The sequence below is a fragment of the Scyliorhinus torazame genome, chromosome 4 (assembly GCF_047496885.1).
Source record: "Scyliorhinus torazame isolate Kashiwa2021f chromosome 4, sScyTor2.1, whole genome shotgun sequence".
Classification (NCBI taxonomy): Eukaryota; Metazoa; Chordata; class Chondrichthyes; order Carcharhiniformes; family Scyliorhinidae; genus Scyliorhinus; species Scyliorhinus torazame.
In genome coordinates, this window is record NC_092710.1 from 150,723,496 (window position 1) to 150,738,379 (window position 14,884).

Consider the following 14,884-nt stretch of genomic DNA (forward strand, 5'->3'; position numbering starts at 1 on the left):
TCCATAATCCTATGGAACACTTCTGATGCAGAGATGATCCCAAACGGCATCCTGTTGTAACAATATCTGCCCAAGGGGGTGTTAAATGTGCAGAGTTTCCTGCTGGATTTATCAAGCTGGATTTGCCAGAATCCTTTTGAGGCGTTGAGTTTGGTAAAGAGCTTGGCGTGAGCCATCTCACATGTGAGCTCTTCGCGCTTGGGAATTGGATAATGCTCTCTCATAATATTACGATTTAGACCTTGGGATCAATGCAAATTCTCAATTCGCCGTAAGGCTTTTTTACACATACCATGGAATTGACCCAGTCGGTCGGTTCCGTGACTTTGGAAATCACTCCATGGTTCTGGAGGTCCTGCAGCTGCTGCTTGAGGCGGTCCTTAAGGGGTGCTGGGACCCTGCGAGGTGCGTGCATCACAGGCGTGGCAATTGGTTTTAATAAAATCTTGTAGGTGTATGGCAGCGTGCCCCTGCCCTCGAAGACGTTGTGGTGCTGGTTGATAATGGCGTCGAGCTGCGCCCTGAAGTCGGTGTCCTGAAAGGCAGACGCGTCAGCAGGAGAGAGAGAGTGAACTCTCTGAACTAGGTTCAACAGCTTGCATACCTGCGCGCCAAGCAGGGAGGCTTTCGAGGAGCCCACGATTTCAAAGGGGAGAATGGCTTTGCGTGACCTGTGCGTCACTTCAAGTTGGCATGAGCCGCTGGCAGCAATGGCATTGCCATTATAATCTGATAGCTGGCAGGCTGATGGCAGGATGGCTAGTTTGACATGAAGGCTTTGGAGGTCAGACTGCACAATGAGATTGGCGGAGGCACCGGTGTCCAGGCGGAATTGTATTTGGGACCAGTTGACCGCAAGGGTGGCACACCACTCATCGTCCGGATCGGTGCTATATACCGATAGAGGCTGGATTCATTGCTTCGGGGACACCCTGTTTTTTGTAACGATACCGACTCGAAAAGGCGCCTTCAGGTTCTCGGTGTCAATATCGGGTAGCAGGTCCGAATCGGGCTCGGTGACCGTGGGTTGAATGGCCTGGACATTCCTGCGAGGCTGGCTGGAGCGACGAGAGTTGGCAGGCTGAGCTGATCTGCATAAAGCAGCATCGTGGCCAGGTTTGCCACATCGCAGGCATCGTCGGGATTTGGCAGGACATTGCCGCTTTAAGTGGGCGGAGCCACAGTTACCGCACGTTGTAGCGTCAGTACGTTCGCTGCGCCACCACGCATGCGCGGTGCGGTCGTACGTGGTGCGTGCCTGCGCAGTACGTTCGTCACCGTTGCCGCCTCCTCGTTCGGTTCGCACAAGCGCGGGTGTCCGCGAAAAGCGCGCAAAATGGCCGCCCTCATCCAGGCTGAGGCCCTGGAGTTGCTCGATTGCTTGGACCCGTTCTGCCTCGTGGGGACCTTGCCGCGCCGTTTCAGCCGCTTGCATGTGGGAATACCGACTAGAGGCGTGTTCGTGCAGCACGCAGGTCTCGATGGCAATCGCTCGGGTGAGCTGCTTTACCTTGAGGAGCTGCTGGCGTGGGGAGTCCGACTGAACACCGAAAACGATCTGGTCACGTATCATGGAGTCGGAGGTGGACCCGTAATTACAGGACTGCGCAAGGATGTGGAGGTGGGTGAGAAAGGACTGGAAAGGTTCATCCTTACCCTGTAAACGCTGTTGGAATACATAGCGCTCGAAACTTTCATTCACCTCTATGTTGCAGTGACTGTCAAACTTAAGGAGGACCGTCTTGAATTTTGATTTATCTTCAACATCAGCAAAGGTGAGAGAATTGAAAATGTGGATGGCATGGTCCCCGGCCGTGGATAGGAAGAGAGCGATCTTCCTGGTGTCTGAGGCAGCTTCCCGGTCTGTGGCTTCAAGGTAGAGCTGGAAGCGTTGTTTGAATATCTTCCAGTTGGCCCCCAGGTTACCGGTGATGCGGAGCGGCGGCGGCGGGTGGATGTTGTCCATTTTGCAGGATGACTGTATGCTGGTGGAAGGCAGATCACTTGCAGGTATGTCTAAGAAGTTCTAACATCCCTCAACTCCTGGTATCATGATGTGTTGGGTGCTCTGGATCCGTGGAACACATACAGGTCACCAACACTTAAAATAGTACAACACTATTTTATTAAGTTAGAAACTGTTGAACATACTTTCACTGTGGGTTGACACGATGTTAGATTAAACTAAAGACCTATGCCTGTCCTAACCAGTCTATGCACTCAGCACATGGTGAAGATCTGTGCTGTAAGCTGTATGCTCTGTCCTTCTGAGAGGCTGCAGCTCGAATGAGCGGGAACTCTGATGCCCCCTGCCTTTATAGTGAGTGTGCTCTAACTGGTGATTGGCTGCGGTGTTGTGTGTGTTGATTGGTCTTGCTGTGTGTCCATCAGTGTGTGTGTCTGCACCATGATATACTGGTGTATATTATGACAATCAGTAGATTGGTGAGTGGGGGGAATGGGGTTTGTTGGGGGGGGGGGGCGGTGGGGGTCAGCAGTGGGTGTGGTGAGCTGTGGAGAAGTCCAGTTCCCTCAGGTAACTAATCAGTTTAGATATAAATCATTCCATTTGGTTGAATGACAGATTATGCAGATTATGCTCATGGGGGGTTTCCGATATACAAAATGAACCAAGAACAATTCCACAATGATCAATGCTGTGGTTCCATGGTCAGTATACCAATCATTTACTATTCCATTCGAAATGATTCCGAGGTACAATGGCAATAGCATGCTTGTGTTACAGAGCATCTTTTAATGAAGAAAAGTATCCTGAGGCACTGCACACACGAGAGATATGGGCACGGAGCGTGAGGTAGGAGAGGTGACCAAAGACATGGATAAAAATAGCTGGTGTGTCTGATTGTCAGGAGGACAATACCATGAAATGAAAGGTTGAATTAAAGATTATAATGTCTTTTAAAATTAAATTTACAATCATGTGCTTAAACTGCCGGTGGCCAACAAATATTTCCCATATCTTGAGACCAGTTACCAAATCAGGCAGATGGTTTCAAGTTTCTTCGTTCCTTCACCAAGCTAAACTTGTGAGCTTGAAATGTGAAACACCCAACAAGGTTCTTGATTATATAGGTGTACATCTTTCTTTTAAAAAAATAAATTTAGAGTACCCAATTCCTTTTTTCCAATGAAGGGGCCAATCCACCTACCCTGCACATCTTTGGGTTGTGGGGGCGAAACCCACGCAGACATGGGGAGAATGTGCAAACTCCACGCGGACCGTGATCCAGAGCTGGGATCGAATCTGGGACCTTGGCGCCGTGAGGCAGCAGTACTAACCACTGTGCTACCGTGCTGCTCGATGTACATCTTTCTCTATTCCATTACTATCACCAGAAAAATGTTTCTGCTAAACTAACCAGACCAGTACGATTGGAAATGCCTATTTCTGGGTCATTGGGTGTCCTGACAGATATACTGATATGGGCACAATGACTACGTTTTTCTGCATAAAACAAATATGGTAAGTATGGAGAAGGGAGGTTGTTGTAAAGGTGGGCCTTGAATTCTCCAACTCTAGGAACAAACAGTGCAGTAACATTACAACTGCAGTGATAATCCACTGTGAAACCATTGCAGGGATAGTGTAATTGAATACCAAATACTGAGACATGGCCCAACCTGACAGCAGAGCAAAGGGAGTGAGACTTCCTGGTGGAGATAATGCGACTGTTTGCTTCAGAGTTAATTAGTGTGTTAACAGCTGTTCTACATCTGATTTTACTGTCATTGTGTAGCTGAAAGGTTGTGGCATGTATGCATCAAGAGGTAACAACTAGGTCATCAACCCCTTGTTACCTGAATGAAATGCCTCGAGATGTTTGAAACCTCTTACTCATACAGGTTTATATGCTTGGGTCAAGAATCATAAACACATTTTTGCTTTTTATAAACAGGAAAACTCATCCAAATACTTCCAGTCTGGGCCAAGATAATTAAATGTTCACTGACAACAACAACCGTTGTGTTGTTAAACAGTTCTTACATGGCTTCTGTAGTTCCAGTGAGTATTTTATTAAAGGATTTTCTCGTACTGATATTACAGTCTTAGCTATTATCATTACACACCGCAATCTCTCATCCAGGAGGAGGAGTGCATGCTGGGCATCTTGGGGACACTGTGATTATGATGACTATATACAAAAAGGGAGACAAGTCTGACTGCGATAACGACAGAGACATCTCCCTGCTGTCTGCCACAGATAAGATCATTACAAGGATCCTTCTCAGTCACCTCCCTCCAGTGGCCAAAGAGCTCCTTCCAGAGTTGCCAAAAGGCAGCATGGATTTATGAAGGGGAAATCATGCTTGACAAATCTACTGGAATTCTTTGATGATGAAACCAGTAGGGTTGACCAAGTGAAACCAGTGGATGTGGTTTATTTAGACTTTCTGAAGACTCTCGACAAGGTCTCACATCGCAGATTACTAGTGTAGCCATCTGGGATGGCCACTTCCCGATTACAAAATGGACACTTTGCAAAGATTGCAGGGAAAATGGACAATATTGAGAAAACAAGCAGGTTCAGGGTTTGTCTGCATATTGGAGCCGCAGCTCCCAGTCAAGACCAAAACTGCAAACCCATTAGCATACTAATGGCCCATCTCCGGGAACAAAAGAGTAACATTTGAGTAACCGATACTAAGGCAGACACCCCGGCGCCAGAGGAGACCAGAACAAAGCAGACCAACGGCCACCTAGGACACGCCCAGCCATCAGGGCATCCACCCCTTTATTGGAGGGAATCAATAGGAACGATCAAGAAACGGCCCAATTAATTGGGGCCAAGTTCAAGGCCCGCCCAAAAGTGCGCAAAGCCCCTTTGGGGTATAAGAAGGATCCCCCAAGAGAGAATCGCTCACTTGGCTCCGGCTCTCACCGATGAGAGACCTGCCCAACAGCTGCACCAGAACAAGTAAGTCCAAGGTCAACACACGCTACCGCGGATCCAGAGGAGTGCCTGAGGAAAATAATACTCCTCTGGATCCGCGGACAAGGAGTGGTGCAAGAAAGAGCGAGCAGCGGGAGCAGGAGCGTTTTTGTGGTGCGCCATAGGGAAAAATGGCGGAGAACAAGGGAGGCGCGCTCCCTGCCCAGTGGTCGACGGAGCGGTTGGTAGAGTTCCTGAACAATAAATTTTGGCAACAGAGGAAAGAGCCCGCGAAGACCTAGCCAAGTTGGTTGAACCGCTGAGGTCTGGAATCAAGCGAGTTGAGTAGACGCTGGAGTCCCTGGGCCAAGCAATCCAGAAAGTGGAGGAGGTGGTGGGGAAGCACGAGGAGCAGTTGGCCTCGTTGGTGGCGGAGTTGGGAGCGATGCAGGAGAGCCAGAAGAGGCTGAGGGAGAAGGTGGAGGACCTGGAGAATCGCTCCAGGAGGCAAAATCTAAGAATTGTCGGGAAGCCCGAAGGATTGAAGGTGCGAGGGCTGCTGTGTCTGTGGCAAGGATGCTGGAGAAACCGATGGGGAAGGGAGCCTTCGATTGGCCTCTGGAGCTGGACTGAGCACACAGGTACTAAGGAGGAGGCCGTAGGTGGGCGAACCGCCAAGGGCGATAGTGGTGCCGTTGCACCGCTTTCTAGATAAGGAGAAAATCCTTCGATGGGCGAGGCAGACCAGGAAATGTTCCTGGGAAGAGAGTGAGTTGCAGGTGTACCAGTACCAGGAAGAGGAGTGCCGGGGTAAATCAGCTTAAGGGTGCTCTCTTTGAAAAGGGGGTGAAGTTTGGGGTATTGTACCCGGCCCATTTGAACACGCCGGAGGAGGCAATGGAATTTATGAGGGACAATGGACTGGGAGGAATGTGAGGACATTGAACTTTGGAGGAGTTCTGTGTGCTCTTTAAAGTGTTTGGTGGTGGATTTTCTGGACAGGTCCTTATGGGGAGCAGAGATGGTGAGTGTGCCTTTTGTTACTGTTTAGGGATCGACGGTTGAGATGGTTGGGGAGGGGAACTGGAGGGAGGAAGGCTATCTGGGTGGGCTAGTTAATGGGTGCAGTGTGGGGTTGCCAGGAGGAAGGCCTGTGGGGAGGGGGGTGGGGAGAGGATTGCTGACATGGGTGTGGTTGGTGTGGGGTAATTGGAAAGGGATTGTCGGTGATGGACATCCAAGGGCGGGCCTGGAGGGTCGCTGGCCCGGGGCTGGCCCAAAAAGGGATATAGTTTTTGCAGGGGTCGCACCTGATGCTGGGGCCCAGATGAGGCTGAGAAAGGATGGGTGGGGCAGATATTTCATTTGGGGCTGGATATGAAGACAAGGGGGGTTGGTGGTGTTGGTTAATATGCGGGAAGCGTTCAAGGTGGGGAGTATTGTGCCCGATCCGGGGAGGGAGATATGTGATGGTTAGTGGGAGGTTGGAGGGGATGCCGGTGGTTCTGGTAAACATTTATGCTCTGAATTGGGATGACATGGATTTTATGATTCGGGTATTGGGGAAGATCCTGAACTTGGACTTGCATTGGTTTATTATGGGGGGTGATTTTAACATGGTCATAAATCTGAGTTTGGACCGGTCAACTCCCAAGTCGTCAAGGGTGTCGGCAGTGGCAAAGGAGCTGAGGGGGTTTATGGAGCGCCTGTGGGTGGGGGGGGGACCCGTGGAGGTTTGGGAGGCCGAGGGCGAAGGAGTTTTCATACTTCTCCCACGTGCACCGGGTGTACTTCCAGATCGATTTTGTTTTGTTGGACAAGACGCGGGGGTGGCCTACTTGGAGTATTCGGCGATTGTGGTCTCCGGCCACGTACCGCATTAGGTGTGTGAGCAGGTGAGGGCTGCCATTCAGGGCTACGTGGACTGAACGACAGGGGGAGCTCACAGCCACCATGCTGTGGGAGGCACAAGGCTGTAGTTCGGGGGGGGAGTTCATATCAATTCGGGAACTCAGGGAGAAAAACGGAGTGGGAGGAGAGGGTAAGGCTGGTGGATGAGATTTTGAGGGTGGACAGGAGATGTTTGGAGGTGACGGAGACAGGTCCTAGTTTCTACGGGAAGGCGGTGGGGCAACTGCGGAGGGTCAGAGGGGCAGTGTATGAGAATGGGGAAAAGACGAGTAGGATGTTGGCCCATCAGTTGCGAAGGCAGGATGTGGTGAGGGAGATCGGTCGAGTTAGGGATGATAAGGGTAAGGTGATGATGCACCCGGAGGGGCTGAATGGGGTGTTCGAGGGGTTTTATAGGAGGCTGTACAAATCGGAGCCACCGAGCTGGGAGGAGGGGACGCGGCAGTCCCTGGATGGGTTAGAGTTTCCCAAAGTGAAGGAGGGGCTGATTCATGGACTGGGGACCCCAATTGGGCTGAGGGAGGTGATGGATGGTATGGGGACGATGGAGGCAGGGAAAGCTCCGGGACCGGACCGGTTCCTGATAGAGTTTTGTAAAATGTTTGGGGCAATCCTGGGGCTGCTGCTTGTGAGGGGGTATAATGAAGCAAGGGAGAGGGGGGAACTCCCCCTACACTGTCGCAGGCTTCCATCTACCTGATTTTGAAATGGGCCAAGGCCCGGAGAAGTGCGGTGGTACCCCCCGATATCACTATTGAATGTGGACATCACATTATTGGCGAAGGTGTTGACATCGCGAACTGAGGACTGTGTGCTGGGGCGATAGGCTTTGTGAAGGGGAGGCAGTTGTTGGCGAACGTGAGGAGGCTACTCAATGTAATCATGATGCCTTCGGAGGGGCAGGAGGTGGAGGTAATGGTGGCGGTTGACACGGAGAAGGCGTTTGATCGGGAGGAATGGGCGAATTTGTTGGGGGTATCTCCTTCTGCACTGCAAGTTCTATGATTCTGTAAATTCTATGATTATTGGGCAGCGAGCATTACTATGGTAAGGAAATGGGCTGTGGGGAGAGGTCGTGTGGGGGTGGGTGGAGAAAACATCATGCAGGGGTACGTGTTTGAGGGTTTTGTTGTTGGCACCTTTACCATTCTTGCCAGCCAAGTACTCTGTGAGCCCAGTGATGGCGTCAGCCCTAAGTGTGCGGGGGCAGTGGAGGCAGCATTTGGGGTTGGAGGGTGCCTTGGTGTGGGCACCGATCTTTAATAACCAGAGGTTTGCGCTGGCACGGCTGGATGCAAGGTTTAGGAGGTGGCGGCAGGCAGGGATTGAGTGCTTTGGTGACTTGTTTATAGGGGGCAAATTGGCAGGGCTGGAGGAGCTGGGGGAAGTGTATGAGTTGCCCAGGGGGAATGGCTTTAGGTTTAGGACTTTGTGAGGAGATAGGTGCCGGCCTTTCCTGGGCTGCCGCCCCTGGGGTTGCAGGACAAGGTGCTGTCAAAAGACGAAATAGGGTAGGGGAAGGTGCCGGAAGTCTGTAAGGAATTGACGGAGTGGGAGAGAGCCTGATGGGGGATATTAAGAGTAAAAGGGAGGAAGAACTGGGAGGGGAGATGGGGCGGCCGAGACATGGGCAGATGCTTGGTGGAGGGTGAGCCCGTCTTCGTCATGTGCAAGGTTAAACCTCATCCAGTTTAAAGTGGTCCACAGGGCTCATATGATGGTGGCGAGGATGAGTAGGTTCTTTGAGGCGATAGAGGAAAGCTGTGGGCAGTGTGCGTGGGGCACGCAAATCACGTCCACATGTTCTGGAGAAATTTCTTCACCCAGAGATGTTGAATCTGTGGAATTTACGACCACAGAAAGGTGAAAACATTGGGTGGAAGCGGCCTGCCAGTGGGATCTATCAACGCCACAGTTGTCAATGGGATTTCCCGGTGACAGCACCCCTCGTCACCGGGAAACCCGTGCGCCAGCGTGGGACCGGATGTTCTGAGGGCATGAACAGCTGAAAATTCCCATCCAGTGTGTAATTTCGGGAAGGAATTATATCTAGCTCTTGGGGCTAAAGGAATCAAGGGATATAAGGGGAAGGCAGGATCAGGGTATTGAACTTGATGATCAGCCATGATCATAATGAATGGCATAGCAGGCTCGAAGGGCTGAATGCCCTCCTCCTGCTTCTACATTCCATGTATGTTTGTATCTATGTGCATTTTCACCCATCAAGAGGCACCACAAACATGATCTTCACTACATGGCAAATCCAGCAAAAATGCAAGGATTGCACCAATTGGCCTTTTATTCACAGGAAGTGGGCATCACTGAATCATAGAATTTACAGTGCAGGAGGAGGCCATTTGGCCCATCGAGTTTGCACTGGTCCTTGGAAAGAGCACCCTACTTAAGCCCACACCTCCACGCTATCCCCATAACCCAGTAACCCCACCTAACCTTTTTGGACACTAAGGACAATTTAGCATGGCCCATCCACCTAACCTGCACATCTTTGGACTGTGGGAGGAAACCAGAACACCCGGAGGAAACCCACACAGACATTGGGAGAATGTGTAGACTCCGCATAGACAGTGACCCAAGCCGTGAATTGAACCTGGGACTCTGGCGCTGTGAAGCAACAGTGCTAACCACTGTGCAACGAGCTGCCCCACTGGCTAGGCCAACATTTATTGCTCATCCCTAAACACTTTTGAGAAGCTGGAGGTGAGCTGTCTTATTGAACTGCTGCAGTCCATGTGAAGTAGGTACATGCACTGTGCTGATAGGGAGGGAGTTCCAACGACAGTAAAGTGATGGTGATATATTTCCAAGTCAGGATGATGTGTAGCTTGGAGGGAAACCTCCACATGGTAGTAAGCTAGTATTCCCATACACCTGCTGCCCTTCTCCTTCTAGATGGTAGTGTCTTTGGGTTTGGAAGGTGCTGCCTAAGGAGCCTTGGTGAGTTCCTGCAGTACATCTTGTAGATGGTACACACTGTTGCCACTTTGCATCAGTGGCGGAGGAATGTTTATGGAAGGGGCGGCAATCAAGCGGGCTGCTTTGTCCTGGATGGCGTTGACCTTTTTGAGTGTTGTTGGAGCTATATTCATCCAGGTAAGTGGGGAGTATGCCATCAAACCCCTGACTTGTGCCTTGTAGATGGTGGACAATCTTTGGGGTGTCAGGAAGTGCGATACTCCTCGCAAGATTCCCAACCTCTGACCTGTTCTTGTAGCTACAGTATTTTATAGCTAGTACGCTCCAGTTTCTGATCAATGGTCACTCCCAGGGTGTTGATAGTGATGATAATGCTACTGAAGGGGCGATTGTTTGATTCTCGCTTGTTGGCGATGATCGTTGTCTGGCACTTGAATGGCACAAATGTAAGTTGCCACTTGTCAGCCCAAGCCTGGATATTGTCCAGGTCTTGCTGCATTTGGACATGGACTGCTTCATTATCTGGTGCTGAGCATTATACAATCAGTTGGAACATCCCCACTTCTGACCTTATGATAGAAGGAAGATCATTGATGAAACAACTGAAGATGATTCAGACGAGGACATTACCCTGAGGAACTCTTGCAGTGATGTCCTGGCGTTGAGATTATTGATCTCCAACAACCACAACCATCTTCCTTTGGGCCATGTGTAACTCCAGCCCACAGAGGGTTTTCCCATTGATTCCCATTGACTCCAGTTTTGCCAGGGCCCCTTGATGCCACACTCAGTCAAATGCTGCCTAGATGTCAAGGGCAGTCACTCTCACCTCACCTCTGGAGTTCAGCCCTTTTGTCCATGTCTGAAACAAGGCTGTAAAGAGGTCAGTAGCTGAGTGATCCTTGCAGAACCCAAAATAATTGCCAGCCAGCAGGTTATAGCTTAGCAATTGCCACTTGATAGCACTGTCATTGACTCCTTCCACCACTTTACTGATGATCAAGAGTAAACTGATGGGATGGCAGTTGGCTGGGATGAATTTGTCCTGCTTTTTGTGTACAGGATATTTCTAGCAATTTTCCATATTGCAGGGTAGATGTCAGTGTTGTATCTGTACTGGGACAGCTTGGCTAGGGGAAAGGCCAGTTCTGGAGCACAAGCCTTCAGTACTATTGCTGGAATATTTAAAATATAAATACATTTAGAGTACCCAATTATTTCTTTTCCAATTAAGGGGCAATTTAGCGTGGCCAATCCACCTAACCCGCACATCTTTGGGTTGTGGGGGTGAAACCCATGCAGACACGGGGAGAATGTGCAAACTCCACACGGACAGTGACCCAGGGCTGGGATTTGAACCCGGATCCTCAGTGCCGTAGTCCCACGTGCCACCCTCTATTGCTGGAATATTGCCAGGTCCCATAGCCTTTGCTTGAGATCATGTGGAGTAAATTGAATTGGCTGCAGACTGACATCTGTGAAGCTTGGATCTCCAGATGAAGCTGAGATGGATCATCCATTTATTGAACAACTTTCCCAATTGTGTCACAAGCTCCCAACCGCCCCCAAGGGCTCTGCAGGGTCGACAGGGCTGAGTTTGATGTTGTTGTTTCCAGTGCCTAAGTTGGTGCAGGGAGTCTGTCCGGTTTAATTCTTATGGGTTTTCTATCTGTTTGATAGAAACTGACAGACCAGGTAAGAATGACAGATTTCCTTCCCTAAAAGACATTAGGGAACTAGATTTGTTTTTACAGTCAACAATAGTTTAATGGCCATAATTTGACTTTTAATTCCAGATTTTTACTGATTGAGTTCAAATTCCACCATCTGCCAGGGTGGGATTTGAACATGGATCCCCAGAGCATTATCCTGGGTCCCTGGATTACTAGTCCAGTCACAATACCACTACACCGCCACCTCCCCTTTTGACCTCACTAAACATCTGACTCTATCAATTGTGAAGCCTGGAGTATCTTCCTCAAATTTGGCTGCCATCAGAAAGTTTTTTGCCATCCCCACCTACTCCATAATGACATGCAACCATAACCCTGACCAACAGAACCATCACAGACCCTATCACAGTGAACACAGGAGTCAAAGAAGGCTGTGCCATCGCACCAACACTCTTCTCCATTTCCTTATTGCAATATTATTCTTACTTTTCCACAGTTGAGCTATATGGCTTGTTCCAATGTTGTGAATTCTGTGAAAGAGCAGGGGAGCTCTCCCCAGTATCCTGGCAAACATTCATCCCTCCCTCAATCAACACCTAAAAACTGATTGATAACTGGTCATGATAATTTTGCTGCTTGTGTGGTCTTACCATATGCCCCATTTTCTACATAACTATCGTAACTGCATATCCAAGACGTATTTTGCTGGCTGTAATCAAGTACTTTGGGATGTCCTGAGTTCATAAAAGAAACTATATGAATGCACGTCTTTTCTCGTTATATATAGGTATGTAAGTACATTCCAGCATGTTTTGCAATGACATCAGGGGGTCGGAGAATCGACGGGGGCTGGCGTGAATGCCGAAGTCTCCGGCACCGGATATTCGGCGGGGGCGGGAATCGCGCCACGCCGGTTGGCGGGACCCCCGCTCGATTCTCCGGCCCGGATGGGCCGAAGTCCAGCCGATAAATTGCCTGTCCCACCGGCGTAAATTAAATCACCTACCTTACCGGCGGGACAAGGCGGCGTGGGCGGGCTCCGGGGTCCTGGGGGGGACGCGGGGCGATCTGACCCCGGGGGGTGCCCCCACGATGGCCTGGCCCGCGATCGGGGCCCACCGATCTGCGGGCGGGCCTGTGCCATTAGAGCAGTCTTTCCTTCCGCACCGGCTGCTGTCAACCTCCGCCATGGCCGGTGCGGAGAAGAACCCCCATGCTCATGCGCTGGGATGACGTCAGCACACACTGGCGCTCCCGCGCATGTGCCAACTCCTGCCGGCCGGCGGAGGCGCTTTGTGCCGGTTGGCGTGGCGCCAATCCCTTCCGCGCCGGCTGGCGCGGTGGCAAACACTCCGGCGGCGGCCTAGCCCCTGAAGGTGCGGAGGATTCCGCCCCTTTGGGGCGGCCCGACGCTGGAGTGGTTCACACCGCTCCTCGGCGCCGGAGTGCCCCGCCTCGCCGGTTCGCAGAGAATCCCGCCCCAGCTCTCTGGTTGATTTAACGTACAGTCCTCTGAGACTCCACCAGCCCTCCTCTTTACTTCTCACTTTGCTTCCCCTCATAATGCATTAACTTGTTCTGTTGCATAAAGAGGAAACCAAGATTATGTCAACATCCACACCTCCCTCAGGCACAGCAATAAAAGTTACAACTCCAATTCAGTATTATATTACACTTCATGACCTCCAAGTGCAATGTTCTCAGCTCATGATCAGATTTTTTCAAATTTCCCGCTTCCGACTGTGGATCACCGGGCTATACTCCTAACATTCTCCATTTGACTTTGAATGCAGTTTGCTGCTTAGCTGTCTTAACTTGTCTGAGAAATGTTTCTAAATGATGCAATCCTAGCATGAATTTTTCACATACTATCTGGTCTGTGAATACTTTCCATCTCCTCAAAAGAGTCAGTTTGATGGTTCCTTGTTGATGAAGCCTGTTGCGCAAAGCTACCATGGTGCTTATCGTGTTGGGCTGGCATCCTGGTCCTTAAATTAAATACCGGCCGGGATTCTCTGTCGGCCGACATCGAAATCGGGAACGGCGTTTGGGCAGAGAATAACTTCCAACGCCAAAATCGCGGCAGGTGTCGGTTTGACGCCAAATTGCGATTCCCCATAACCTCGAAAACAGCGTCAATGCGTTTCACTCCGCACGTACTTTGAACATCGTTTGCATATCATTAATGGGCCCACCTGCGATTCTCTGCCTTCGATGGGCCGAGTTTCCGACGGCGTGGTTCGCGTGTGCTTTTAAAATTGTGAACCTGGCGTGGTGGCTCCTGAGAGAGAGAGAGAGAAGGTACGACACAGAGAGGAGCGCATGCGGGCTGCCGGGCCGGACACTGGCTGTGCTGGCTGGGGTGGGGCGGGCCCTGCCAGGGCCGGGGAAGGGGGGGAAGGCCGAGTGGCTGGGGTGACCCCCCCACAGGACAGGGGCGGTGTCCAGGCATTAACCGCCATTACGGCGACCATCTTGCTGCGCACCCACTGACCACCCACCTTGGCCCCTGGTTCTGACCTGTGCCACCAACCATATGGGTGCCCCCACCCCCCATCCTCCCCCCCCCGCCACACAGCTCCCCCTGCCCACCCCCCCCACCCCCCCCCCCCCACCCCCCCACCGCCTCAACACCCACCCTCCCCTAACCCGGCCGCCAGCCACCGGCGCACCACCCAGGGCAAGAACCACAATAGCCCCTGGCAAGGGCAGTGCCAGCCAATGGTACTCCTGGCATCAGAGACAGGTGCCAGTGCCAGAGGCCCTCCAGTATGGCGCTGAGAGGGTCGCCCGCATCGTGGCAGCCTGCTGCGTTCTCCACAACATCGTGCAGCAGAGGGGTGATGTACTGGAGAAGGAGGAGGAACGACAGGCCTCGTCCAACAAAGATGATGTGGGGAAGGGGAGAGTTGCAGGACATGGGGCCCAGGCAGGCATGGGAGGTCGCACGACTTGTGTGCCAGGGGCAATGTGCATGGGACTCTCTGATCGTTTCCAGGTTCACCGACTAGGAGGGGGGTAGAGGGGGGGATACTGGCCAGGGGCACGGATACCGCATCCCGACCTGACAACCCCTCATATCCCCCCGCCCCCCCCCCCCCGCTTGAACCCCCTCCGTGATACACACCTGCCGTAGTACGGGGTGCGGGCACTGGGTTGGCAGTAAAAGCGGGTCTGGTTCATGGGTTGGAGGGTGATTACAACCCGTTCTGCGATGGGCTCTGGTGCTCTGCATCGTATGACAATGTCTGACTCCTGCCCACAGTTGCACTTTCCACCTGGGTGATCCCTGCATGTGAGCTGGCCATTCCATCACACAATCCCATCGAATCCCTGGGGTAGCGGTGGTGGGGACGGTCAGTGGGGGAGGGGGAAGGTGGGGAGCACGGCCACGCACACAGTCTGCACCATTCCCCCGACCGCCCCGGCCAGCCCAGACTAACCCACCTCTCACACCAATCGGACAGAGCACCG